The 27,332-nt window shown below is 40.2% G+C and overlaps 1 protein-coding gene across 5 annotated transcripts in view; it reads right to left on the bottom strand.

Annotated features, from left to right (window-relative positions):
* LOC131050449 (uncharacterized) overlaps positions 1–27,332 on the bottom strand; it is a 256,321-nt gene that overhangs the window by 28,260 nt on the left and 200,729 nt on the right. The window lies entirely within an intron of this gene.

The following is a 27,332-nucleotide window of genomic DNA, read 5'->3' as shown; positions in this document are numbered from 1 at the left end:
CTGTCTCCTATCTGTATGATGCCTGCATCCACTAAGCTCTTCTTTGACATGCCTTGGATAACCTTCAAGTGAGAGAGTATTTCATTCTGAATTTCATCCACTTCTTCCCAATTGGATGCTAGATCCTGGATACGATCAATCAACAAAGAAGTTGCCTCATGTGCTGATACTAAGTTTTCTACCAGGGTGTCAGCACGTATCACAGCGTCTAAAATCCACTCCTTTTCTTGAGTGTATGATCCCTTCATCTCATCATAGTCCTTCATTGATCCCTGCTGAAGAGGCTGTGGTGGAGTAGCGGGACTTCATGGTTGAGCGGGCTGGTAAGATGGAGAACATACTTCTTCCACTGCTGGTTCTCTTCTTCCACTTTCTTCCTCTTTTCTTTCTCATGAGCCAGCCTCGTCTTTAGAACGTTACAGGAGTCATCAAAGTATTGGATCTCCTGGTCTTGGGTAGGCTTACCCATCTCTATGGTGGTAATCTTGTAGTCATCTGCAGTGACATTGTCCCTAGTCTTCCCTTCTTTGGGCACTGCTATCTGGACTGTCCTGAATCCGGCACTGTCTCTCTGAATCAGGGAGAACTTCCTAGCTGGTTTGGGCGGTTTAGCTATAGCAGGTTCATTCACCTTCTCCAGGAATCCTGCGGTAACCTCCTCGGTTGAGTGGGCTTCCTTGGGAACCTTGGCCTTTATCCTTGCTCTCAGCCAATCAGGAATTGTTGATTGTTCTATAGTGTTCCAATCAAACTCATCGTCTGCTTCTCCTGGGTTCACTGGTATGCCATCCAAGAAGATTGTAGGGGCTTCAACTGCCCCCTGTCTGGAGTTCGGAAGACCTTCTCCACCACTTCCTCAACTGGCTGGGAAAGCACTCTTACTTCATCATCAATCACATAGATGTTCATCTCTTGTTCCCCAATTGTACTCTGATCAGGCGCAATGGAAGCAACACTTAGGATGGAGTGACTTTCGTTGGATTCTCTTCTCTCAACTACAGCCCTTTTCCCTGTGCACTTTGTGGAGCTTCCACCCAACTCTTTTCTCTTTCGAGATCCAACACTTTCTGGATTCCAAGCATCACCGGCGGAGGTACAAGGGTGGATGGACAAAGTATCATCCACTCCCATTAATTCATAAGTTAGAACCACACCTTTGGCCTTCAACTGTTTTGTCTTTTCAGACGCCCACCACCTTGAGTACTCAGCCACCGACCTCATGAGGTCTGCTAGATCTGATTTTTCTCCCTCTGTTCAATCTATCAAGACTAAAGGTTCATTCTTCATCTTCTCAAAACCCGGCTGCTGAAGTTCTAGGCTTTCTTCTACCTGATCGGCAACTTTGAATACTTTCGTTGCTCTAACCATACTTAAAGGAATTCTTGACCAGAACCTCTTCCGGATCTCGAAACAATCGGTTGCATTAGCCCAGTAGTCTTCTAGATCCAGTCTGTGCTCAAACGTTGTCCCTTCGATCTTCTTTATCCTATGGAATGGATCGAAACCTTTTCTTGCCTCGTATTGGTAGAAGGGATACCAGGCCAGTTCTTTCTCAGCAGTAGCTGCGGCCTGTGATGATGGACATGCTTCCAGCCCATTACCAATTGTAAGTGAGGATGTCCCTGCCTTCTTCTGCTTACCCCTTTGAATCACTATATACTCCTCCAATTGTCTCACAACCTCGAGCAACACCACTCGGTTGGTAGGGTAAGCTGGAAGCTTGTATGGAGGACCAGAGAATCCCTGATTTCGGAGGTAAGTGAACTTTGGATATTATATGTACCAACACCCAAACCGACCGATGAAGTCCATAGACTCTTGAGAGAGCCTCTGGTGCAGGCCACCTTGAAGGGTCCGGGTAATGTGCATCAGGAAGGCATCATTCACCCTTTTGAAATGGAACTTCTCCTCCATATGGAGCTGGGGATAGCAATCATATACCGGAAATTGGTTCTCCTTGTTCCCAACTTCTCCTCTACAAGTGAAACCTCTGTACCTGTAGGTCCTAGCTAAAGAATAGAACAAGTAAGAACTCATGAAGAAAGTCCTATCTGCCTCCAGATTCCTTAGCTGGCTGTCTAGGTTGTCGCTGATCATACGGGCCCAGTCTATCATTTTTACTCCACTGATTATTTCATTAATGAAATAATACATCCAAGGTTCGAATGGAGCTCCCTGAGAATTTCCTATTATTCTATTGAGCAAGACAATCATGTCCCCAATGTCCTCCTTGAAGTATGCTTGCACTAGGCTCTTTCTCTGGAGTTTGGCAGCGCCCTTCCTCGGATTGTCTAGCCAGGAATGATTAACTATGGCATCATATTCTTCCAGGTGATAGTGGTATAGACTGTCAGCTTCGTCCTTGGTCATATATACTGCGTTGTGGTACTCAAGGATCTTGAAGGCTTCTCTGATGGCCTCATCGCTGACATTCGCCAACACTCTTCCATCAGGTGCAACAATATCCTTACTGATGGGGTTGTAGTGTTTGGCACATTCAACTACTAGTTCATTGCACTGCATGGTGGGGAGGAAGGCGGCAGCGTGCACAATACCACTCTTCATCATTTTTCGCGCAATGGTGGTAGGCACAAGGTTGTCCAGATCAAACATTCGCTTCTTAAACTCCCTCAGATTGATGTGTCTGAGGTTGGTGTTGCTGATGTTCTTCCACTTGGAAGTCATCCTCGACTCTGGAGGAGCATCTTTATCTCCCTGGAACTTCATGGTGCTTAAGACCTGCAGATGAATGATGAAAACTTTAAGTTAGAAAATTTCTGCAAAATTTCGAAAAAAAACTAGGGGGCCGCGAAATGGCTAAGTGTTGGAAAATTTTCCATTTTTTACTCTCATACTTAGCCACAAAAATTAAATTTTCACCTCCAGACCCTCAGCCTTGAGGTCGGTTGAAGTCACCATCAAGTGTTAAAACTTTCAAAAAATTTCATACTTAGCCAAAAAAAAAAATGATTTTCTTTCTCCAAAATCTTCGAAAAAATCATTTATTAAATTCTAGAAAATATTCAGAAAATTCACAATTTTAATTTCACCTCTTTCTTGGATAGGAGTAAGGCTAGACTTTTCTCCAAAATATTGAGAAAATTCAGAAAAGATGCCTTTCTCCAGAAATCTGTAAGCCTTCTGCCAAAAATATTATCCTACTTCCAGCAATATCTAGAATTTCCTCCAGATGATCTTCAAACTGACATACTTTACTAAGCTCTCCTTAGTAATTTTGAACTTCTTGGTGCAATAATGAATTTGATAATGAAGTATTTGTAGACAAGGTTTAAGCAAAACCCCTAAAATCAACCAACTCATACTTCTAATTCTAAAAAAACTTTCCATTTTGATTTAAGTTTGAAGATATTCATTAATCCTCCAATATTCCCTTTCAAAAAAACTTTCCATTTTGAATTAATATCTCAATAACTTTTTAATATTCTCTCAATATTCTCAAAAAAAACTTTCCATTTTGGATTTATTTTGAGGATTTTTTTTTTAATTTAGATATTTTTTCATTTTGGATTTAATTTTGAAATCTCTGTGGATTTTGTGACATCATGTTGACTTTGTTTGACCTTCCATGTGTAGGTTGATTTTTTGAATTTTATCTCCATCTTTTTCAAATTTTGGCGGACTTTGCCAACCTCTCCAAGGTATGGCGGACTTTGGTGTTGATTCCTCCATGGCCTCTCTAGGTGGGGTGGACTTTGGAGTAGGCACCCTCAAGGTCTCCATCATCTTGGCGGACTTTGGCTATGACACCCATGGACCCTCCTAGCCTATGGCGGACTTTGGAGGTTGCTCCCAACACTTGGCAAGCTTGGGCAGACTTTGTTGTTAGCTCCCACATGACTATGGCGGACTTTAGTATCTTCTCCATCTTGGGCGGACTTTGGCTATGACACCCATGGCCTCCAAACTCATGGCAGACTTTGGGCTTAGCACCCATGTGACCCCCCAAACTTTGGCGGACTTGGGAGAGTGCTCCTCCTTGGGCGGACTTTGGCGTTAGCTCCTTCATGGCCCCTCTTCTTGCTTGGGCGGACTTTCGGCTACACTCCCACCTTGAGCGGACTTTGGAGACACCTCCTAGGGCAGACTTTAGGCATCCCTCCTCTTGGGCGGACTTCAACACATCTCTCCCATCTTGGCGGAGTTTTGGTCTACCTCCCAACATGGCAGAGTTTTGGACATCTCCAACATGGGCGGACTTCTAGACCTTTGCTCTTCAAGGCGGACTTTGGAAGGCTCTCCATATTGGGCGGACTTTGGAAGGCTCCCCTCACCTTGACCCTCTTAACCTTGGCGGACTTGGCTCTTCTATCTCTTCACATGCTTGGGCGGACTTTGAAGGTGTCTCCCACATGACCTACAAGACAGTGGCGGACTTTGGAGAGTACTCCTACATGGTTGGGTGGACTTTGGTGGTGCCTCCTCCATGACCTCCAAGGCATACATGGCAGACTTTGATGGTTGCTCCATGCAAGGCGGTCTTCAACACATCCCCTCATGGGCGGACTTTAGCGTGCTGGCCATCATGGCCTCTTCAACACATGGCGGACTTCTAGATAGCCTCATTTGTACTTGCCAAACCTTTCGTTAGCCAGACTTAGAAGATTTTTAGAGGAACTTCAAAATTTCACAGCTTAATCTAATTTAATCGGATTAACTTGAAATTTGAAATCCATGCTTAGGTGGATCATCTGAAAAAGCAAAAAGCCTAAAATCTAGGGATTCAGCTTTTTAGGTCGAAACTTGGAATTTTCGGGCTCCGGTCGAAGCTGGTCAATAGTACAAGTGTAAACCCTAGGTTTGCATCCCGAAAAAGCAAAAAGCCTAAAATCTAGGGATTTAGCTTTTTTAGGTCAAAACTTGGAATTTTCGTGTTTCGGTCGAAGCAGGTCAGTGGTGCAAGTGTAAACTCTAGGTTTGCATCCCGAAAAAGCAAAAAGCCTAAAATCTAGGGATTTAGCTTTTTTAGGTCAAAACTTGGAATTTTCGAGTTCTGATCGAAGCAGGTCAGTGGTGCAATTATAAACCCTAGGTTTGCATCCCGAAAAAGCAAAAAGCAGACATCCCTAAAAAATAGGAAAAAACTTTCTAAAAATAGCCATACCGGGGATTGGGCTAAAAATGCCAAAAAAGAAACTTCATAAAAAATAGGAAAAAGCAAAAAAAGCAAACTTTCTAAAAATAGAAAGTTGTCCAAATTCGTCCAAAACAATTGCGATCTTCGTCCTTTGGCCTCTCTAAGCACTTTGGTGGTGTTCACATTTTGGAATCACATAACTTGCAAAAAACTAACTTTCAATCGTCAGGGCCTGAAATGTTCTGAACTGGACAAGGCTTGGTGAAACTGTAGCAAAAGGTCACAGGATACTAACAAAATCCTAGAAAGCAGGGAAAGAGAGGGTCCCCATTTGCAATGGGGCGATGTGTGAAAAAGGTCACAACACTTACCTTTGGCATGGCAGACTTCAAGGTTTGCTTGCCATGTTCTAAGTGTCTAGGGTGGACTTTGCCAACCCCATGCCATGTTCCTTGCATCTTGACATGGCAGACTTGCTGATCTTTATGCCATTTTGAATTTTTTTTATTTCTACTTAACCTTGAACTTGTCTTTGGCATAGACACTTAATAGATTTTTCTTGCTCAACCATTCATGTTTATTTGGAACATCTGTAACAATACCTCAACCGAAGACTTTACCTTGTTTTTACACTTGGGAGACATAAATTTTTCACTCTGAAGATAGGAATGTTGTTGCCATGATCTGAGGGACCCAATCCTAGGTCAACTTTCAAAAAAGTTGGAAAAAACAAAAAACAAAAAAGCATGCCAAAAAATCTGCTTCCTGGATTGGTCCCAAAGTGCCAAAAATAAAAAAAGCAAAAAAACAAAATCCCACAAAAATAGGAAGGTGTCAGAATTGACCCTAAGCAATTGCGATCTTCATCCTCCAGGTCTTCTAAGCACTTATGTGACGTCCATGCACAATTATAAGCATGATATCCATATTTGACCTGGGGTGACCCTTGAAAAACTCACTCTCGAAATAAAGACTTAATGAAATTGCAAAGCCAAAACAAAACCCTAAAAGCAAACTACTGGGGCTCCCCATTTGCAATGGGGTGATGTGTGAAATAGGTCACAACACTTCCCTTCACCACCAATCACTTCCACTTCATCATCCTCATCATCCCCACCATGAGGAGTCAACCTAAAGGTGTTAGTCTCTATTCTCACTATCTGCCAAATGGCCATATTCAATGCTCGGTTGGTGCCTGTAAATCTGCTCTTCACCAGGTCCATGAGAGCTTTCCAATTTGTTGTGGCTACATGTACTTTCTTGATAATACAGCCGTTGTTGCTGCGAATGCTCTCGTGCTTCTTCTTTGTAAGGTCACTCCTGCATACCACGCTGATCAAGAAGTCTCTATCTTTCTCTGACATCTTCCCTGGTGCCTTGGCCACCTTTGGCCCTTTGTTGGGTGTACCAAAGACTCTAGTAAACTCATGTGGCCATAAAGAAATAACCATTGTGTGGCCATGCATTGTTATTGTAGACTTCCTGCTGCGTGAATCATAGCCTACCACCATCACCCTCAGAATGGGTTCATACTCCTGAAGATTAAAATTTGAGCCAGATCCAACGGTTAAATCAAAAGTTATGATCATTTTCCCAAAACTGGGTAACCCTTGGTAGGGTTTTGACAATTATTGTAAAGATAAACATATCTTGCCAAATACTCCACAAAAATGCATAAGAAATGATTCATCTGAAATATATTTCATTAATCTATCATTAAATAACTTCTACATATAAAAATTACACCAAATGGGATCCTCCATGGACCTATGATAGCCACAGATTCCTTAAAAACTCATGACAGATTGAGGGTTTGATGGATAATCTTTGTCAAATCCCTTCCAAACTGATCTACCCTCTTGATTTCGACCAAACATGGTTTTATAAACCATTTCCAACTCCTTTATAACTACTCTAACCACCTCATGACCAATGGATTTCATTTTTACACTTTTGTTGCACTTTTTGGTAATGTTGCAACTTTACAATTTTTACAATTTTTGTATTTTTGTATTTTGACATAAATGACTCTAACTCTTACATAGACACTTTTAACACTTCAAGATGGACCAAATATGATATCTTTGGAAAAAATGACTCACTCGGAAGCAAAGAGATGTAACTCTTAATGTGCCATGTGAAAGCACGATCTTTTTATCTATATAAGTTAGACACGTCATAGAGAGTCATATGTACTTTATGAATAAACATGTAAAAGCTTTTTATGGAAATGCTTCATTAGTGCAAACTGCAAACATTAAATCTACATTTTATTTTATTTTTCAAAATGCACAAGGGAAGTGAACTGTTTGAAAGAATTCAAGTCAAATAGATTAAGACTGCAATGATAGCTGGATATGCACAAAATAAATAATTTGATTTCATGGAAGATTAGGTATATATATGAAGAATAGTCTTAATGGGGTTTGTTTCACAATGTTATAAGAGATGGTGTAGACTTGTCCTTCCTAGATCATCCATTATAAGTGTTGATATTTCATAATTCCCTTATAACTCTTCCTTATAATATCTTTGATAGTCAGTTAGTATGAGTGGATGTAGTAATGTCTCTTTTGTCATTTTATGCTATCTTTTATAAATAACTTGTTAGTGAGACATGAACAAATAAACAAGCACTTCATAACTAATGGTGTTGATCCTTCCATATGAATTTTTAATACAGTTGATTCATCTAGTCTTAGTTCATATTTTCATGTGACCCTCCCAAAGTACCTGTTATTATTTATATTAGTCCTTTAAGTGCATCACAAAAAGTCACATGTGAACTAGTAGGAATAAAGGAAGGAACATCATGATTTATCTCAAATTTAATTTTTATAGGTATTTGATGGAGGATATGACTTATGTTAACATTAAGAATATTCTTGATTATAGTATGTTTGATAAGCAAATTCCTTGATATCAAACTATCACAATGATAAACAGGAAATCATCTATCTATCTATAAATGTAGGGTAAAATATTTTTTTATGAAATGTACAAGCTAGTAAATATGCATAAGTAAATTAAAAAATTTCTCATTAGCATCCTTTTTTGGAGATCCAAGTGATTTGTTATTCTATTCTATATTTGATCCATTTTTTTTCAATCATACTATTTATAATGGGTGACTATCGCCCTTATAAACTATCTAGAGAGCAAACCTAGAAAGGATAGCTCACCCGTTGCCTAATTTTTTTATGGATCATTACTATATGTAGTAGCATGTCTATTTTTGTATTTTAAACAAGACAAAAATTATTATTCCTATTCCCATGAAAATATATGTTGATCTCCTTTCTACCAATCATTGGACTGTATTTTATATTTATAAGGAATATTATATGATCTTTGGCAAATGACAAAAAAAATAATATTATGTTCTTTCTTTGCACCAAAAATGAAGTTGATTACTAAGTTACTAACTATATTGTTTCTTCTATGGCGAGGTTATGCCTTCAAAACATATGGTGGAAGTGCTATTACATGGATGGTGCAATACTTTAATAAGAAGACTATCTTCTATGTGTCTTTGAATCAAATGGACAAAATATGAATGTAGCTCTTGAAGAATCAATATGGCCTTGAAGATTTATTGAAGAATTCCATTTGGATACATATGAAAGTACCATATTACTTGAAGTTACTTTACTCTTTCTAGAGAATATCATTTCTAAAGATCAAAATGAACATTGAAGATCATGGGCACCTCACTCAAGTGAAAGCATTCTATAATAAAGGCACCTTGAAGATCATGAGCACCTCACTGAAGTGAAATCGTTCTATAATAAAGACACTTTGAAGATCATGGGCACATACTATATATTATAATTTTAGCCATCACTTTTAAATCCTCTATGCAGTGATTGGCTTTGAGGTGATGCCACTAAGGGGGAGTGTACATGACACCACCTAGTGGCTAAATCCTAGATTTAAGACCTAATAGGCATAAGACCTTTAGGCATTATATGCTCCAAATTCAAATAATGCTTGGCCTTAGGTGATGCCATTGAGGGGGAGTGTGCATGTCAATGACACCACCTAGTGGCTAAATCCTTTTATTTTTAAGTCCTACGGGCACATTATCGTAAGACCTACAGGCAGATTTTTTTTTTTAAGTCCTACGGGCATATTGTAAATTCTTTTCCTTGTAAATCTTCCACTTGTAAAAGCATTGTATTAAGACCTACGGGCACTATGTAATGAACCTGGGGAGAGGCTAATTTGAGGAGACCACGGCTCCAATATAATTTTTAAGACCTCACAGCATCATTTTTAAAACATTGGGATTATAAATTATGACAAGATGACTTTCATGTAGTCCGGAATGCATGATCTTCATGTTGGCATTTATTTGTGTCCCTGTTTATCACTGTCAAAGAAGACCTACGTTACTGGGGTGCTTCATTTTTTCTTCTATGGAAATTGACATGTGATCCCCTATCAACATTAAGGGGGAGTGTTAGAACATAATGTTATTAGGGATCACATCCTTATAACATTTATATATAATGTTCTAATATAAGGTTATAAAACCTTATTTATTATATGCTTTATAAGCATATCCCATTTGAAATAATTATAATCTAATAACTATTAGATTATTAATTATTTATGAGTGGAGGTTATTGAAAAGGTGTGACTAGTGAAGTCACCCTTCCTCCTATATTTAAGGAGGTTCTCTCTCATTTGAGAGGTGTGTGAATTTGGAGCTTTATGGTGAGTTGTATCACTATGCATATGAGGTATTATTGGCCATGTGGAAGTATTGGAGGAGTGTCCCTAGGTTCATGTCTATTTTATTATAGACTATATTTATAAGTGTTTTAATTAAATGATGCTTTATGGGGTTTTTTATCCGAAAGGGTTTTCCCCATGTATATCTTGTGTAATGTGTACATTTTGCATGTATGTTTCATATTTCATTTACTTTATAATCTTGTTTATAATGATTAGTATCCTTAGATCCTAATTTCTAACAAAATGGAATGTGGGTAGCATGATCCACCTCTGCCTTCTTGAGGGATTGCTTTATTGGATAATCATTCGGAGAGTTGTGCCACCACAATCTACAATATGCGCCACTCAGACTCTCAAATGTAATACTCTCAGTTGTAATCATGTCCTCTTTCTGAATTTTGGTTTTCACTTTCTTTGTTTTGCTACTGCTAGCACCCCCAGTCACCATGCTTCTAATAGTTGTTCCAAACTGTAAGGTAGTTTTTATTCTTGGAACCCAAACTACCTTTTCCACTTTTGTGGGGGTTGTTGTCGTTCCACGTTTGCACCATGTTAGAATTTTTTAATTCCCGTACGGACTTCCTCCCAGCTAGGTACGGTTACCTCCTGTCGGCACCAATATCCCCACCGTACAGATTTATTGTAATACCTCCTCCATTTCTCCTCTAGCTTAGCAAACTTGGTAGCCCGACGGCCAAAATTTTAGACAGTCGTTTTGATGTTGCTAACCTCAATGTCGTCTATAATCTCCATACAATCACTTTCCTCTAGAACACATATAGTCTGATTCCATACGATGGCAAATCTGTATCATGCACTTTCCTCTAGCAGCCGTACGATACAACACCGTATGATGACAAATTCGTATGATGCACTTCCATCCAGCAACTATACGACAAAAATCCGTATGCTGGCAAAGAACTCCTTGACAAACGTCGACTTCCGTGCAGCACAAATTGGTACAATCCAAATTCGTGCGATGGCAAATTTATAGATGTCCTACGAGGTTGTCTTCCGTCTGGGTAGGCCTGTACGGCTTGATGCATGTCGGCTTTTTGTGTCTCTGCCTTCGTATGGTGTATGATTCCCTTCAGCAACAATTGCACACTCTCCTGCAAGAAATTTTCCTCCAATCGCACACTCTAGCAAAAAATTTCCCTCTAGCCTCAACTTGTTTTAATGAGAAATAATGAGCTCCTCCCCTTTTATAATTTTTCTCTTTCATAGTTAGGGTTGAAATCATATTTTTAATGATTTTAATATAAAATAGTTTTCTTTTATTTTCTCACCTCTTCCAGTTTTGACTATTATTTCACCTATCTTTTTTAATTTTCTAATAAAATCTTGATTTTTTTCTTTTACTCCCACCATAACTTTTATTTTTCCAAATAGAAGCACTTTTTTCAAACAATGTTTGGGGCAATATTTAAATTTTAATCTTCGTACCTTCAACATTTTATGAAAATTGCTTTGACTTTAGATTTTCCGAACTTGTTGCATACTTGGTTTCCAGATTCCACTGGAGCAATCACTCTTTTTAATTTTTTGGCTCTCTTCTCCTTAATTCGTTTTCCAGAACCTTTTGCCATCATTTTCCCACCAACTTCTCTTTTTTGCTTCTTGCTAGGTTCCTCTGCGCTGGTTACCAGCTTCCTCTTCGCTCCTGTCGAAACTTTTTGCATTTTTATCTCAATCATGTAACCATGTACAAGTGAATGGTGGTCGTTTAAAACATTCCTACTTGTATCACATGCCTAAATACTCCAGGTCAAAAATTTTATCCAGTAGGGGTGCTAGTCCCACGCCCTTATATCCACTGTCAATGTATCAACCGCCATACTATTGGTACTAGGTCACCCTTTCTCCTTCAACATGTGGTGGGCCCACAGGGTTCGGGATTATTTGCCAAAGGGAGTTAGAGGCTAGCTCCTTTTCTCCTGGATGCATTTCTGCCATAAAATAATCTTCCCCTTTAATCACCATTTTCGGGCATGGCCCGATGGTTGCACCGTATTCTTCCAGATCGATTTCCTCCTCTGGGTCAAATGACTCTTCATCTTTTCCCGTTAGTTCTTCCTTCCATCTTGCCTCTGCCTCCTCATCAATGTCATAGGCTATATGTCCTTCATGGAGCCCTTCATACGAAGCCTTTCTCATCCAATGTCTACCAAGCCTTATCTACAAGGCTGGGGTACCAAAACATGCATTGGTAAGATGTTTATGGATTCGAGGCACTGCAATACCTTCGACATGTTTGGATACCAGTCTTTCCTCCAAAAATATGACTGGGTCGGCCCAGTTCTCAAGCCTATACGACTCTGCCACAACTACGAGATCTTGTTCAATTTCATTACTCAAGTCAACCATCCAGTCTCCTTTGGTAGCGTAGCCCAACATATTGATCGAGTTTACAGGCTTATCTCGTTCTTTGTAAATTTTCAACTTCGAACCATTCACCGGGTCTTGGATGGGATTATCATCCAAAGTAGAGAGTACCGTTCTTGCCCATTTCCTTGATTTTATACGGTCCCAGCCAACGAACTATGAACTTCCCTGGTCGGAGGTCGTTGAAGTTGTTATATTTTAGAACTAACTAGCCTGAACGGAAGTTTGCCCATCAGGAGGTGTTTGTCATGCCAAAATTTTCGGCCCCATTGAGCAACCTCCATCGCCCACTACGCCATCATCCCTCGATCATCAAGTCGTGTAAGATTCAAAAGGCGTTCATTCAAGCTCTCAGCATCCCCAAGCCTATTCTCCACCGCAACCCGTAGGCTCAATACAGTGTACTCCACTGGCACTGCAACTTCTTGTCGTACATGAGCTGGAGGAGAGCGTGACCCGTCGCCACTTTATATGTCGTACAATACGCCCACAATATCGCCGGAAGCCACTCCTCCCAATCCTCCTATTCCACTCTGCATGATTTATAAATGATTCATACCAGCACCTTATTGGTTGATTCTGCCTGACCATTTGCTCAAGGGTAATACGGACTTGACAGATTGTGAAAAATCTTGAACTTCGTTGTCATTGTCCTAATGATTTGGTTGACAAAAAGAACCCCTCGATCATCGGTGACTTGAATGGGGATACCAAACCTTGTTACAATATTCTCGTAGAAAAACCTTGTTGTACTGATGGTAGTATTATCTAGGAGTGCTCTTGCCCCTCCGCCCACTTCGTTAGATACTCAGTAGCTACAATGATGTACCGACATCTGTGCATGCTACTTACCTTCAATGGCCCCACGAAATCCAATCCCCGCCTCTTGAACAACTCTTGTGGTTGAGAGGGGAGCAAAGGCATAAAATCCCTTTTTGGCGGTTTCCTCATCCATTGGCATGTGTCGCACCCTGCGACCCACCTCTGGGAGTCTGTGTGTAGGGTCAACCACCATAGCCCCGCCAATAGAACTTTTAGTGTGGTGGCATCGGGTCCCATGTGGCCTCCAGCCAGTCCGTCATGTGCCTCCTTCAAAACGGCGGGAATCTCCTACATCCCGCATCTCCGAACTATTTTTGGTCCCATTTTGTATAGCAAACCATTAATTAAATGGAACGTTTTACTTTTCAATGCCAACTTTCGTTGTTCCCCTGGCAACATATCCTTCGGAAATGTTGAGGTAGATAGATACTCACCAATGTTTTCATACCAGGGAGGTAATTCTTCTATCTAGAACAGGCGTGCATCAGAAAAATCCTCATTTACTCCCTCTGAAGGCTCTCTAGACATAACTTGGGACGGTTGGTCTGCAATCATGTGGCTTTTCCCTAGCTCTACCATAATGGTGAATGTAAATTTTTGGAGTAACAACAACCACCTGCTCACTCTCCCTTGAATGATTGGTTTGTTTACCAGGTACATGAGGGCTTGATGGTCAACGTAGAACGTGAACGGTGTCGCCAGGAGGTAATGACAATTTTTGGATGAAGTATACCATTCCGAGTGGCTCCCTCTCTGTCGTGCTGTAATTTCCTTCGGCCTTGCAAAGTAGGCGACTGGCAAAGAAGATGGGAAGGTCCAGCCCTTGTATGCCTACCTGTTGCAGGGTAGCACCGATGGCATAGCTAGAGGCATCAACGTGTACATGGAATTCGTTGTCCCAATTCGGATATGCTAGGATTGTTGCACTCACCAATCAACATTTAAGTTCTTTGAATGCCTCATCCTTCTCCGTTCCCCATTCAAATGGCTCCCCCTTTCTTGTTAGCTTGTCTAGTGGGTAAGAAATTTGTACGCAGTTCTTAATGAACCTCCAATAATAGCCCATGTGTCCAAGGAAGGATTTGACTACTGTCACATCTTCCAGACTCTCCATGGATACAATGACCCCTACATTGTCGAGCTTCGTCTTCAGCCCCTCTTTGCAAATGATATGGCCTAGCAACTTGCCTTGCGACACCATGAATCGTCAGTTCTTTGGATTTAGAGCCAACCGGGCCCGCTGGCACCTCTCCATGCACTCCCGTAGTGCTTTCAAATGGGTTTCTTGCTCACTATGGATGGACAAGTCATCAAGGAAAGCCTTGAAGTTTCCCACTGACATATTGTCAAAAATATGTAGTATTATCCATTGAAAGGTGGCAAGAGTATTGCACAGACCGAAGGGCATCTGGTTGTAGGCATACACCTCATCTTCAACTACGAAGGTCGTTTTTAACTTGACTTTGTCAGCGATGTTGATCTGGTTATAGCCGAAGAACCCATCCATGAACGAACATATTTCGTGACCCGCCACCTCCTCCAAGATACTATCCACGAATGGAATTGGGAAGGGGTCCTTAATAGTCATTGCATTTAGGCACCAAAAGTCTATGCAAAAATTGGTTCACCTCCTTTTTCAGAGAGATGACGATGGGTGATAACCATTCACACGTTTCTACTTTATAAATAATGTCAGCTTCTAGCATCTTTTCGATATCTTAATTTACCTTCGCCACAGTTTTAATTCATTCAGTGCAACCTCTTCCATATGGGTTGGGCACCAAGTACGAGGGGTATTCGATGTACACACAACTTCGGAGGTATCCCCTTCAAGTCCTTGTACATCCATGCAAAGACGTCTTTGTACTCCAAGAATATCCTAAATGCTACTACTTTTAGCATGGGATTCCAATCATCCCCTACGAGGATCACCTTCGGGTTGTCGTCATCTCCCAAGGTCACCCTCTTGATATTCAATTCCTCGTACTTGATAGCCTTGTCCCTTTCGAACCAATGAGCGGGTGTATCATCCACCCGTGCCACGCCTTCTCAGTATTCTTTGTACTTTGGAGGGAAGGTCACACTCTCCGTACCTTCTTCACCAGTGTCCATCTCATAGATTTGCAACATATGGCACTCTGGGTGAAAGACTTCATAGTCCTCCATTTGCTAGTGGAACAGCCCTTGGAGAGAACTAGTTTCATCTTCCAAGCAACCTTCCAACTCCAATACCCCCTCACTATTGGGTTCCATCTTTCCTCTTTCGTCCTCTGAACCCCATTCAAAATCATGAGTCATCTGAGTCGGAGTCGGATGATGCCAATTCCTCACTCACTGCTTGGTTCCTCAAGTCAATCACATATTTGCACCCTTCACTCTTGGTTGAGAGTGTATTCTTCTTCCAGTTATGATTTACCTTCGCCATGATCAGCCAGCCTCTCCCAAGGAAAGCATCCAGGCCTTTTTCTCCAGTGGAATGACGATGAAATCAAGGAAGAAATGTTGGGTGCCAACAACAATTTTTTGTGCCATAAGTGTTTCCAAGGGCTTGATACCGTGTTGGTCGGTACCTACAAGGTGGAATGTTGGTGGCCAAAGAGTTGGTTTGCCCAGACCCCTCCATGTCTCCTCTGGCAATACATTTACTCCAAAGCCCCCATTGACGTGGTATTCATCAGCTTTCGTCCCATAATCTCCATATCTACTATGGCTGGCTTTCGGCCAATACTCACGCTGAGTAGCATGGGTTCCATGGCAAACATGCCAGGTGATTTTGCCACTAGCTTGTGGTGTTCCTAGACGATGATGTTGTCACCGACTACATTTGTGAGGGCCATTTTCAACTGTGGCATAGTCTGCAGAAGGTCAGATACCCGTATTGGTACGGTAGCCTGCAACATCTATTTTATTATCGTTTTCTTGGACTCTAACCATAGTGGGGTATTGGCGGCATCATGCGAGGCCCTTCGCTCTTCCGTCATTGCCCGTTCAACATCTTCCTTTGCCTCTCAGAGTCTTTCCTTTTCCATACGGGGATCAGGATATACTGCCTTTTTGCTTTGTAACCTCATGATTGCCAGTGCCTCCTTGTCTGGCTCCTTGATGTCCAACATATTTACCCCTTTCTGCTTTGAGCAATCAGTGTCCTCATGGTTCCCAAGGCTACACCACTTACACAACAAACTTCCATTATTGTTCCCGCTCTGACACTCATGAGCAAAGTGGCCCCACTCATTGCATTTGTGGCACTAGATCATGGGTCGCCCCTTCGCATCGTACTGGATTTTACTTCTCGGCGTGTTTTTGTTGGACCGACTGTTCCCTCGCCGATTATTGCGATATCCTTCTGGTGAAACGTCAAAGTTTGTTGGTGGTTTGGGTGGTGTGGTTGGTGGGGTAGCTTGTTCCCCTTGGGCAAAGAGCACTTGTGTGCTCCATGTCTTCAAATTGTATGGGCATTCCTTGATGGAATGACCCCGTACCTAATAGATGTCACAAAAAGACTTCTTTGGGCATGTCCCCTTTGTATGACCTCCTGCTTCTGCTTTGCAATCAATGCACCAAAGTTCTTTATCCTCTTTGCCACTCTCCTACTAAGCCTTCAACTCCATCATCCACATCATATCTCTACGGAGGGCTTGTACAATTTTGGACTTTTTGTCGCTACTCTCCTCCGTACTATCATCGTCATTGGGCTTTTTCTTCCTCTTGGATGTTTTGCTCTCGCTTTCAATGTCCATCGCCCGATTGTAGGCATCAGTGTATGAGGACGGAGGGACAACTTTCATTTTCTTTCTGAGGGAGGGAATTAATTCCTCGACAAACCATCGTTTCTTCAGTCCATCAGCCGGTTGGTTCTCCATCTTCTTCAATAATTCCTTCAGTCGTCAATTGAATGCGCGTACACTCTCAGCCATGATCTCATTATCATCCCTCGAGAGCTTGAACTCCTCTTTGAATGCTTTTCTTAGTTCCTTCCAGGAGCGCTTCTTCTCATCAAGCAAATCTATGAACCAATCAATTGCAATCCCGTGCAATGTAGCCGGGAATGCTTGCAGCCAATGGTCCTCATCCTCCTATTCATTTGCCACCCATACTATTATGCATGTCTTGCAGTGGCGTGCGGGGTCTTCCTTTTCGTCCCCTGTGAACTTGGGAAGTTTCTGCTTCTTTAGGGTATTCACCATGGTTCTTGCTCGATAGGTGCCGGATATATTTGACCACCAGAGTGAAGTGTTGTCCTCTTGGCTGCATCTCTGTGCCTTCTCCGCACCTTCGGCCACGTGCGAGCCCTCGCAACATCCACCCTTTGCCTAGCCTACCCCTTGGTCACCTTTCACGGTGTTGAACTCGTACCTCCCCAGAGTCTTTGACTCGGATCCTCTTATTGTTGGTTCTTCTTGGAGGGACAAACTTGCAATTATGTACAGGTTGGTTTCAAAAATTTCGGCAACCTCTTGCAGCAGGTTTTGTTCTTCATCGTCACGTACCAATTGTACTGACGGATTGCTTTGAGCCCGAGGCTCAGTTCTAGACTCATCGCTAGAAGTGGAATGTATGGCTTGCTCGGCGAGATCCTCCACTACGTCTAGAAGTGGCAGGTTCTTCGCAACCTCTACCAACTTGTTCCACGTACACTGTCTTTGTCTCTCCAGACTACGTCTCCAATTGACACTCCGACTTCTGCTCTTTTCCGAACTGTCCAAATCCTCAGCACTTTCCCTCACCCGCCACCTTCTTTCACTTTGTTCCCTTAATTGGAGGGATCTCCATACCGCTCCCTCCTCTGCCTCTTGAGAGTTTTTTAGATGTCATCTTTCCTTATAAAATATCCCCTGTATTGGTATGTCTGAAAATACAAGGAATATTCATGAACAAGTGTCTATTCCAACTGCTGGTACCAAGTTTATGTCTTGCTGATAGGTTGTCTCATAATTTCAGTTTGATAGGGAAGCCATTGAACACATGTTGAGACTGATTTAACTACTAACAAGGACTAGAATTGACTGAATAATTATCAAGAATGCATAAACAACTTTCTAGGAATGTATCATATCAGATTAGGCTCTCAATTATGGACAAACAACTAACTGACATTATGACAAACAGTTGTCAAACATCCTCAGAAAAGAACATGTATGTGATGCAATCAATTCTCCTTCCTTCTTCATTCATATGATGACCCAATGAGACATTACAATGACAGTGATATAATCAGACACATTGACTGATATTAATTGAACATTTTCAGACTTCTGAGGACAAATGATAGTTATAATCTTATGCACACAAACTGAGAATTACAATGAAGTTTTATTTTCAAATGAACTTGAGATAAGGCGCCTTGAAGAAGCAAGCAATATCATGACTGAGGGAGCCTTCAATGAGCCAATTCGACCTTCAATACACATCGCCCTTGCTGCTGCAAATGAAGTCTGATGCAATGATGATTGATAGCTGCAAGCCCTCTATTCACCTTCAAAAAATCGCCCTTCCTCCACAATTAGAGCACTGTTCTTAATGATGGATTTGGAAGCCAGATTGAAGAGATATAAGAAAAATCGATGATTCGCAGCTGACTGGTACGATTCTGATTCAGACTGATAGAAGCCTGATTCCTCCACAATATCTTCTTAAATTGTCACAAGAAGAATCGCCTTTGGCCTCCAAGAATATCGCTGTCCTCAAACCTAGTATTTGATGCTTCAATGATGAAGTGTGAACAAAATCGTGGAGTTGGGATTGGCAGCTCAATTTTAACTTCAGACCTGAGATATAAGCACTCAATTTACCCCCAAATGCTCCTCCAATGGGATCGATTATCCTTCCTAACCAAAATTGATATGCAATGAGCACTAAAACTGCCAATCTGAAAATTCAACAATTCATCTACCATGGTAAACAGTAAAACTTGATAAGCACACTTAGGAAGACTGATATGTCTCCCTCTCACAATAGCAACCCCTCGGAAGATCTCTCACCTCCTCAGTAATGCTAACCATCGGGAGTTTTCGTTCCCAAATGATTGTCTGCAAAAAACCCTTCGGCTCCACAAGTCTACGCGAGAAGAGATATTCACAACAACTGATGCCCAACAATGAATCACCTTTCTCTATTCATTCTTTTCATATCCAATCATGTGATTCCTTCTAGAAGATTCTCTTCTTATCTTGTAGGTACACTTTATTATTATTTTATTAGACATTAATTTAATTGCACTTTTTAAAATATTATTATATTATAATTAAAGAGCACACGCCTCACAATACATGTAATCTCCTTATTTAGCCATAGGATCAAGTATACATGAAATGTGAAGCCGTGAATCACTGCAAATCAACCCCTAATCACTCCTCTTGGCCTACGACCGTCAGGTGATAGGCCAATCCCGTGAATATCTGAGGACTAAGGAGAAGGGGACATTACACCTTATTAGAACGTAAGGGCATTAATTGTAAGGGGTATGACGTCTGTTTGTATCCCTTTCTTCTTCCTCCCTACGATTGCATTCTTCATACCGCTGCAATATTTGTTGATGACATTGCTCCCTTTCTCTTTCCTCCTACTGGTCTTGCAATTCAATGAAATTACGAACAAGCAACCTTGGAAGCTTCTAAGCAAATCGAATACAAAGTCATTGACTCTCAAGTCATCATGTACCATGCCTTCAGGAACCACTCTCTCCTGAGCTTCCCTCTACACGTACTGATTGACTGAGACCTCCCATAAATATACCAAATCCTGCATCAGTCGATCTTCTTGTGGTTCCTCTTCTACTTCTATGTCACTGTTAATCACTACTGTCCAAACGGTCGACCCATTACGTGTATTGTAATTTCCCCGATATAATTAAATAAGATTAATTATTGTATGGCCCTAAATTTAATAACAAAATCTTTTGGGCCCTCTTTTTATTTTATTAGTTAAGTTATGTTTGCTGTGTCGGCGCATTTGTAACCCTTCGAGAAACTTCCTGGAGCCCATATTTATGGCCGAGTCTGTCATTTGTGTTGGTATGCGAATTTTTTTATTTTTCTCTATTGTGCGAATTCCTATTGGAGTTCTGGTATCCACCATTTCGGAGGTGAAAGACCCTCCCTATTTGGTATTTGCAGTTTCGGTGAGATTCACCCCTCACCCTATCTTGTTATGTGTACCTGTTCCGGATCTGGAAAATTTTGAATCTCATCATTGTTTACTTTCTTCAATTGCATATCTATTAATCTGATTTACATGCATAAAGGATTCCTAATATTCAGAATTCATTACTTGATACGCTGGCGAAAGAGCAACCCCTTCACGCACACAGGTTGAAGTCCACCGTACACCCCCTTCACTGTACAGTCACACTCTCTCCTCACTACCATACGGCTTGCTTCCCACACAACTATACAGCCTAGTCTCACACCACTGTACGGCCTCTTCTCGACACCCGTATGGCCTTGCCTCAGACCACCGTACAGTCCTGCTCCAGACACCATCGTACAACCTTGCCTCCCTCGCCAATACGATCAGGGAACATTACACGCATACAGCATCTGCGGCCATGTTGATCTCCGAATTCATATCGGCAACGTCCCCAAAATGTTTACTCCCTACTAGGTATGTCTTTAGTAACTAGGAATAAAAAGAATGAAACAGGATTATAAATTACATAGCATATAAAACACAGAAACATGTGGCAGAAAGATCGGCTTTTATTTCCAACATGTAATAATAATTGTACATCATTCCTTCCCTGGATACAATATATAGATAGATATTACTCGACAGTTGGTTAAGGTTGCCAACCATCAGCAACTGCCAACTGACTCTCGGGAGGAAAAGGGTTATTACATGTTGAAAGTAAAAGTTGATCTTTTTGTCACATGTTTTTGTGTTTTATATGCTATGTAATTTATATTCCTATTATGTGTATACTTCATTCTATTTATTCCTAGTTACTAAAGACACACCCAGTAGGGAGTAAACATCTCTTTCTCGAGAGATGTGTCTCCTTAATAAATATGAAAGTACAAAAGGAATAGGAGAGAACTGAAGAGGAAGAAACGGGAATTAGAAATAAATATCAAAGAAATGGATTAGATCAGTATTTGGATACAAGCAATCTGCATTTCAGAATACAGCCATCTTGTGTTATAGCAAGTATTGTGGTATGCATGATGAAGAAGTTGTCTAACTTATAAAATCTTATGTATTTGGTATAATTAGTGACATGAAATGCTAACCAATCTAGATTCTTTATTTATTTATTAAATTTACTTATTCTCCTACAAACAATCATGTAGAGGTTAGTAAGGAAATACAAGTACGGAGGGCAGAGATGGGTTCCCCTTCTAAGTACACCACCCCATGTTGGATGGACGCGTTCCTACCACTTTTGGGCCAAGGGGTGTTGTATCATGCCCTTGGGCTTAGTTGCAGTGAATGTTCTAGGCATAGAAACGAGACTCAGACTCGGCGCAGATTCGGCTTGCCGACCCAAATCGAGACTCGTCAAAAAACACGGCAGGACTCGGCAAGACTCAGCAAAAAACTAGTTTCTAGTAAGTCTTGCCTAGAGAGAGTTCCTGGAGAGTCCCAAATCCTTGATACTCGGTTAGGGTCGGTCACTTAGCTCAGGACTCATAGAGTCCAGAGAGTTCTGGGAAGTCCTGGAACTATGGTTCCAGGGCACTCTATTGTTCTTTCTTCTCCAATCTCTACAATGGTTGGTTGTAGATCTGAACTAAAGAATGCAAGCAATCATATATGGGTTAATAAGAAGTCACAAGTAGGTAGAGCAAATACAGGTTCCCCTTCTAAGTAGACCACCCCATCTTTGATGGGCATGTTCCTGCGACTTGTGGGCCAACGGTATTGTATCACGCTCTTGGTCTTAATTACAGTGAATGTTCCAGGGCACCCTATCATGCTCTCCTCTTCAATCCCTACTATGGTTGGTTATTGGAAATAAAACTATAAATTAGATCTACACATGAAATGTTATTTAATTTAATTGCTTATTTACTTTAAGTTTCAATAACTATCATATGTTTTAATTACAGAATACTATTTGTAAACAAATTTTGTTGAGGAATTGTTACTTTGGGCAAAAATCAGGCATATCCCAGGAAATTAAAGTGTGGCTGGCTGTTAGAGGGTACCACGACCTCTTTCCAACATCAACAACAGGTCTCCTAAGCTCCCACATCAATCCTAATGTAGGGTGGCTTGGTCGACAAATCACAAGGAGTTCAAAATGAACCGAACTCTGTTGTTTCTTATGTGCTACAATTCTTCCTTTTGTGTTACTTTGTCACCACATGGAGTGTGGCTAGACTGGGCCCACTGATTTATTCTTCAAGCCAGCAGTATTCCTTAATTAAATTCCCCGCACCTTTCTTTTATAAGGTATGGCAGTCTTCAAAACAAGGAAAGGTGCAGCTGGTAGAAATAAGATGTTGACCAAACTCTTCAATATTGAATATTTATTTGCTATGCATAACTTTTAGATAAATCCTTTGTAATCGCCAAATTAAGCGCATTTGTGAATCTTGTATGGATCCACTTGTAAATTGGCTACGAGGGTTTTTGTCCTTGAAACCAGTTTTGCCATAGAGTTTTCATCCTACGGGCAAAGATGAACAGTTTTCCACTCTCCCAGCTAAACTTCTGGAATGAAAATGCCAAAGAATGCCTTTTCCTTTCCCATTCCTCTTTTTATATAATTTTTCCAAAATTAATAAATTACTATTCATTTTCCTGCCTTAGTGACTATATGTAATGTCCCCTTAGTTACATTCTTGAAAAGGGTGGCCAACCTATATGTTTATTGTATTAAATTTTGGTGCCAAAAGTGGGTATATAAAGGAGAAGTATTTTCGCAAGTTAGAAATAATGAATAGTGTGTGCGTGTCTCTACAAGTGTATGCTTTAGCATTCAAACACAAAGCAGAGCAGATTGAATGTATAGAAGAGCAGAAGTGAATAAGGATGTGTATGTGTAGTGAAGTGTGAAAATATTCCATCAAATCAGAGGAGAACAGCAAAAAACTTTATTTCTGATACAAGTAAATGTTTGTGAAGAAGATTGAAGTGTAGAATATGAAGTAAAAATGGATATCATTCCAAGGAGTAGACTGTTGATGTAGAGCTAAAAGGTCCATCATCCATTGAAGAAGTAATTTTCATAAAGCAAATGAGGTTGGTGCCTCCTAAACAAAGAGATTGGTGTATTTTGCTATGTTAGTGCTTAGTTGTGGGGATTGGTATCTCCAATAGGTTGGTGCCTGTAAAATTTGTAAGTGGGGATTGGTGTCTCTAGTGGGTTGGTGCCTGCAAATGTTGTAAGACCTTTTTATAATTTTGTGAGGCTGGATTTGGGCAATAAATCCAAGTTATTGGATAGATTTGTCATTGATGTCAAACAAAGAGATAGATAGTTGCAGAAAAACAATAAACTTTACAGAAACTCTGAAAGCCTAGTTTGATAAACACATGAATACACAAATCTGTGTTTCTCCAATGGCATCACAATCTTCAGACAGCAAGGCAACGACAGTGTGTTAGATCTGCAGACATCCATACTATGTGTTAATATAATGAATAACAGTAAATTGATATGCATTACGATGTATTCTTATTTTCAGAATGTTAACAGACATTGTGATGATCAGAAATTACCATTATTTTCTTTGAAATGGACTTAACATGTTTAGAAAACAAGAACTTTGTCTCTGTGGAGTTCACACCTTCATAGTGAATGTCAAATCTTTCAAAAGCTGATGCATTTATTAACTGTAAACTTCCTTCTAGTTATCGTCACTTTAGATATCCTTTTCAGCAATCCAAAGCAAGTTGAATAAGTTTTGATATAAGAAAGGAGTTGTAAGAAGTAATTGTTTCAGTTGTAACTGAGGACCATCTGTACAGTTGTAACTGCAAAACTAACTGTAAACTGTTTTTACAAAGTTATCAACTGTCTTGCGAACTGATGAGATTAGGGAAACTATTTAAGGATGCAAGGAGATCAATAAAGATTGAGAATTCTTGAGAGTGGGAAGATCATTTGATAAGTTGTCAAATGCAGAGACAAACTGTAAAACTGCAGATGTAAAGGAGTGTTTGTATCTGGTCATATACAGACATCTGAGTTTGTAAACATGAGAATGATAATGAATAGTTTTGTAAAATCTGAGAGTGTTTTGTAAAGTCTGAAAGTGAGTCTATTCTGACTCCTATAACATTTTTTGAGAGATGTTTTGTATCACATCTGCAAATTAGAGAGGGCCAAAAAGACAAAAGGTTTTGTAATATCTAAAAGGTTGGTGCCTGAAGAATGCTGAGTTGGTGCTCAGTTTGAGAAGGTGATGCTCCAGTTGGAGTTGGTGCTCTCAAGCAAGGAATTTGGTGATTCCTTAGGGTTGGTGCCCTTAAAGCATTGTACACAAGTTTATCCATGAGGCTGGATTAGGATAGTAAATCCTATCAGCATTTCTCACTGTGGTTTTTCCCATCTTGGGTTTTCCACGTACATCAGGTGTTGAATTTTCTTTGTGTGATTTGCTCTCTTTTCATTTTAGATTTTATATTTATCATTATCAAAGTTTTAATTGATTAAGGATTCAAAATTTATATCTTCTACTGATTCACCCTCGCCCCACCCCCGCCCAACCCCCTCTCTCAATAACAGAAATGTGCTCTACACAAGCATGTTAGTTTTATGTTAAACTTAGCAATCAGATTGACAGTAAAGAACAAGAAAACACAAATGCACACATAACACAGTGATACCCTGGGAAAACCTCCCTCTTGGAGGAAAAACCCAGCAACAATAATCTCAGATCTGATTTGATTAAGCAGATTACAAATTTACCCTTCTAGGGCATAAATCAATTATAGCAAAACTTATCTTAATCTCGAAGTCAGGGTGATGTGCAGATCGCTGTCAAACTTAGACAGCCTTTGGGCAGCCTTGACACGCTCCCGCAGACCCAAGGCAAATTCGGCAGCCCAAAAGATCTTCGCCCAGCCAAGTAGACAAATCACTGACTGATAAGCACAATTCGATGAAGTTCGCTGCTGTAGACAGTTCACATAAGGCAGAGGGATGAATCTGCCTTAGTTCGCTGCCTTGATGATTTTCGCATTGTATTCACTGCTTCAGATAAGCATTCACTGCCCTAGAGTGCAGCTCCAGATTTGCTGATCACGGATGCTGATCAATGAAGGAAAATGTAGATCACATACAATAGAAGTTCGCTAACCTTGCAGAAGTGATTCGCTAAGTGTGAATGTATTATATTGATGCTTGCATTGCCTTGAATATATATGAGCTTTTACATCTTATTTGACTTAGGTCAGCCTTTACAGTAATTTTATAAGGCATCTAAAGTTGGCGCCCAAAATAGGGTCTGACCCATAATAATTACAAGTTACATATTATAGGGTCAGCCCTATCACATCAACAAGTTACATTATATCACCCATTTAGGGCCTAGCATGAATCACAAGTTACAATGCCCATTTAGGGCCAGACCCAATTACAAGTTACACAACTTGAGCACCCAAATAGGGCCTGCCCTTTAACATTCACAAGCTACATAATATAATCACATAAGTAAGCCCATTAAACATTTACCAAGCTAGGTCGGCCCAATCAAGGGATACGTCCTAGCTATATTTTGACAAAGTAGTCCTCCTCCATGGTTTTCTATTAAAAGGATCACCATGTAACTCTGTGTTCTCTCTTGTGTGGATGTTGTGTATCTATTGTTATTGTCATTGTTTCTGTTATTATGGTTCTTAAGTTTTAATAAATGAAAAATTGTCTTATACTAATTCACCCCCCTCTCAGTATAAGTGTGTGCTCTTCAATAGAAAGAGAAAATCAAATTAAACAATATAGAGAAAGATAATGATTAGATTGTTCTCTTGGTGAGACAAGTAGAATGAGAAATTTTGTTTAAAGAAAGATTTTGCAAGAAATTCGGTCTAGAGGAAGATTTTACTATCTTGAGAAATTTGAAGAAAGGGCAAGGTCGGTCATCAATCTCATGCTTATGGAGAAAACTTGAGTAAAGGCATTAAATTTGAGGAATATAAAACAAAGTGCTCAAGAGATCTTTTTAGCCCTCACAATCTACAATAACCCCCAAGTATAGAAGTACAACTTTTGAGAAGGGGTTCATAAAAGACAGTGAAGTTATTGGGAGGAAAATGCACATCCTTTGAGGTTGAACAAGTGAATGAACATAAACCTAAGCCTCAGTGAGATCTCAAGACTGACCAAGGTATTACAAGCCTTAAAATCCTCAAAAAATGAGCATAATTAATGGTTACAGAGGAGATTGGTGATAGCATCAGCAGCCTCTAAGAGGTTTAGTAGTTGCCAAGAGATACCAGAATTCAAGCTTTGTTATAACAGCCTTATCATGAGTAAATATCCCTATATAAATATATGTGGCATGCAGTTATACGAAGAGTTTAACATATGGCACTCATCAGCTCTTCTTCATTATCGCTCACATGCCATGCATAATAGCATATTTGGAATAGAAAATTTGTCAAGATTGAAATTTTAGTTTCAAGACTCAATCTAGATCTTTGCTGGGATCCATTTGAATTAAATTTAACTCTTTATTCGTAGTGATCAGAATTTGACTGAATACTATGGTTACAACAAATTTCAACAAATTTAATTGAATGCTATTAGTTACAAATCAAATATATTGATAAAGACACTGTAACATGTAAATATGTCATGTCCCCTAATAAACATTAAAGGGAAAGTATGAAAATGTATTAATTATTTTATATAAATTATACCTTCACTTATATAAATAAATTAATATTTAAGAATGTATTTAATTTTTTTTTTAACACCGTAACTAGTCCTAACTAGTACGGGATTCCTAACCAATTGTTGAAAATAAAAGGATGGTAGCATCCAAGAAGGGAATCAGATTAGATAACACAATTTCCTAAGAAAGAGAAAGGATTCCAATTCCTATGTGTGCGAGTTATCGCTCACCGGTAGATGTCAACCTTTCGTCAGTAATTAACTGGCCTATTGGTGATAGACTTTTGAAGATACTTCAGACAAGCATATCCTGGAGTGCAAGTTCAGGAGGTATTGCAACATGCAGACTCAGAAATAGCAACTATCGCGTGAGTTGGTGCTGTAAATCCAACCCGCCCTCTAAACGGGAGTACGTGACTTTCACCGTGTTCTCGGGTGTTCGCAAGTAACAGCCAATGCGTGAGACAGAGTTGACAAGTCATTCTGCACTCTAACGGAGATTGTATC

Source organism: Cryptomeria japonica, chromosome 1 (genome assembly GCF_030272615.1).
Source record: "Cryptomeria japonica chromosome 1, Sugi_1.0, whole genome shotgun sequence".
Lineage (NCBI taxonomy): Eukaryota > Viridiplantae > Streptophyta > Pinopsida > Cupressales > Cupressaceae > Cryptomeria > Cryptomeria japonica.
Note: the sequence above shows the minus strand (reverse complement) of the source record. Positions and strands in the feature narration are given on the sequence as shown.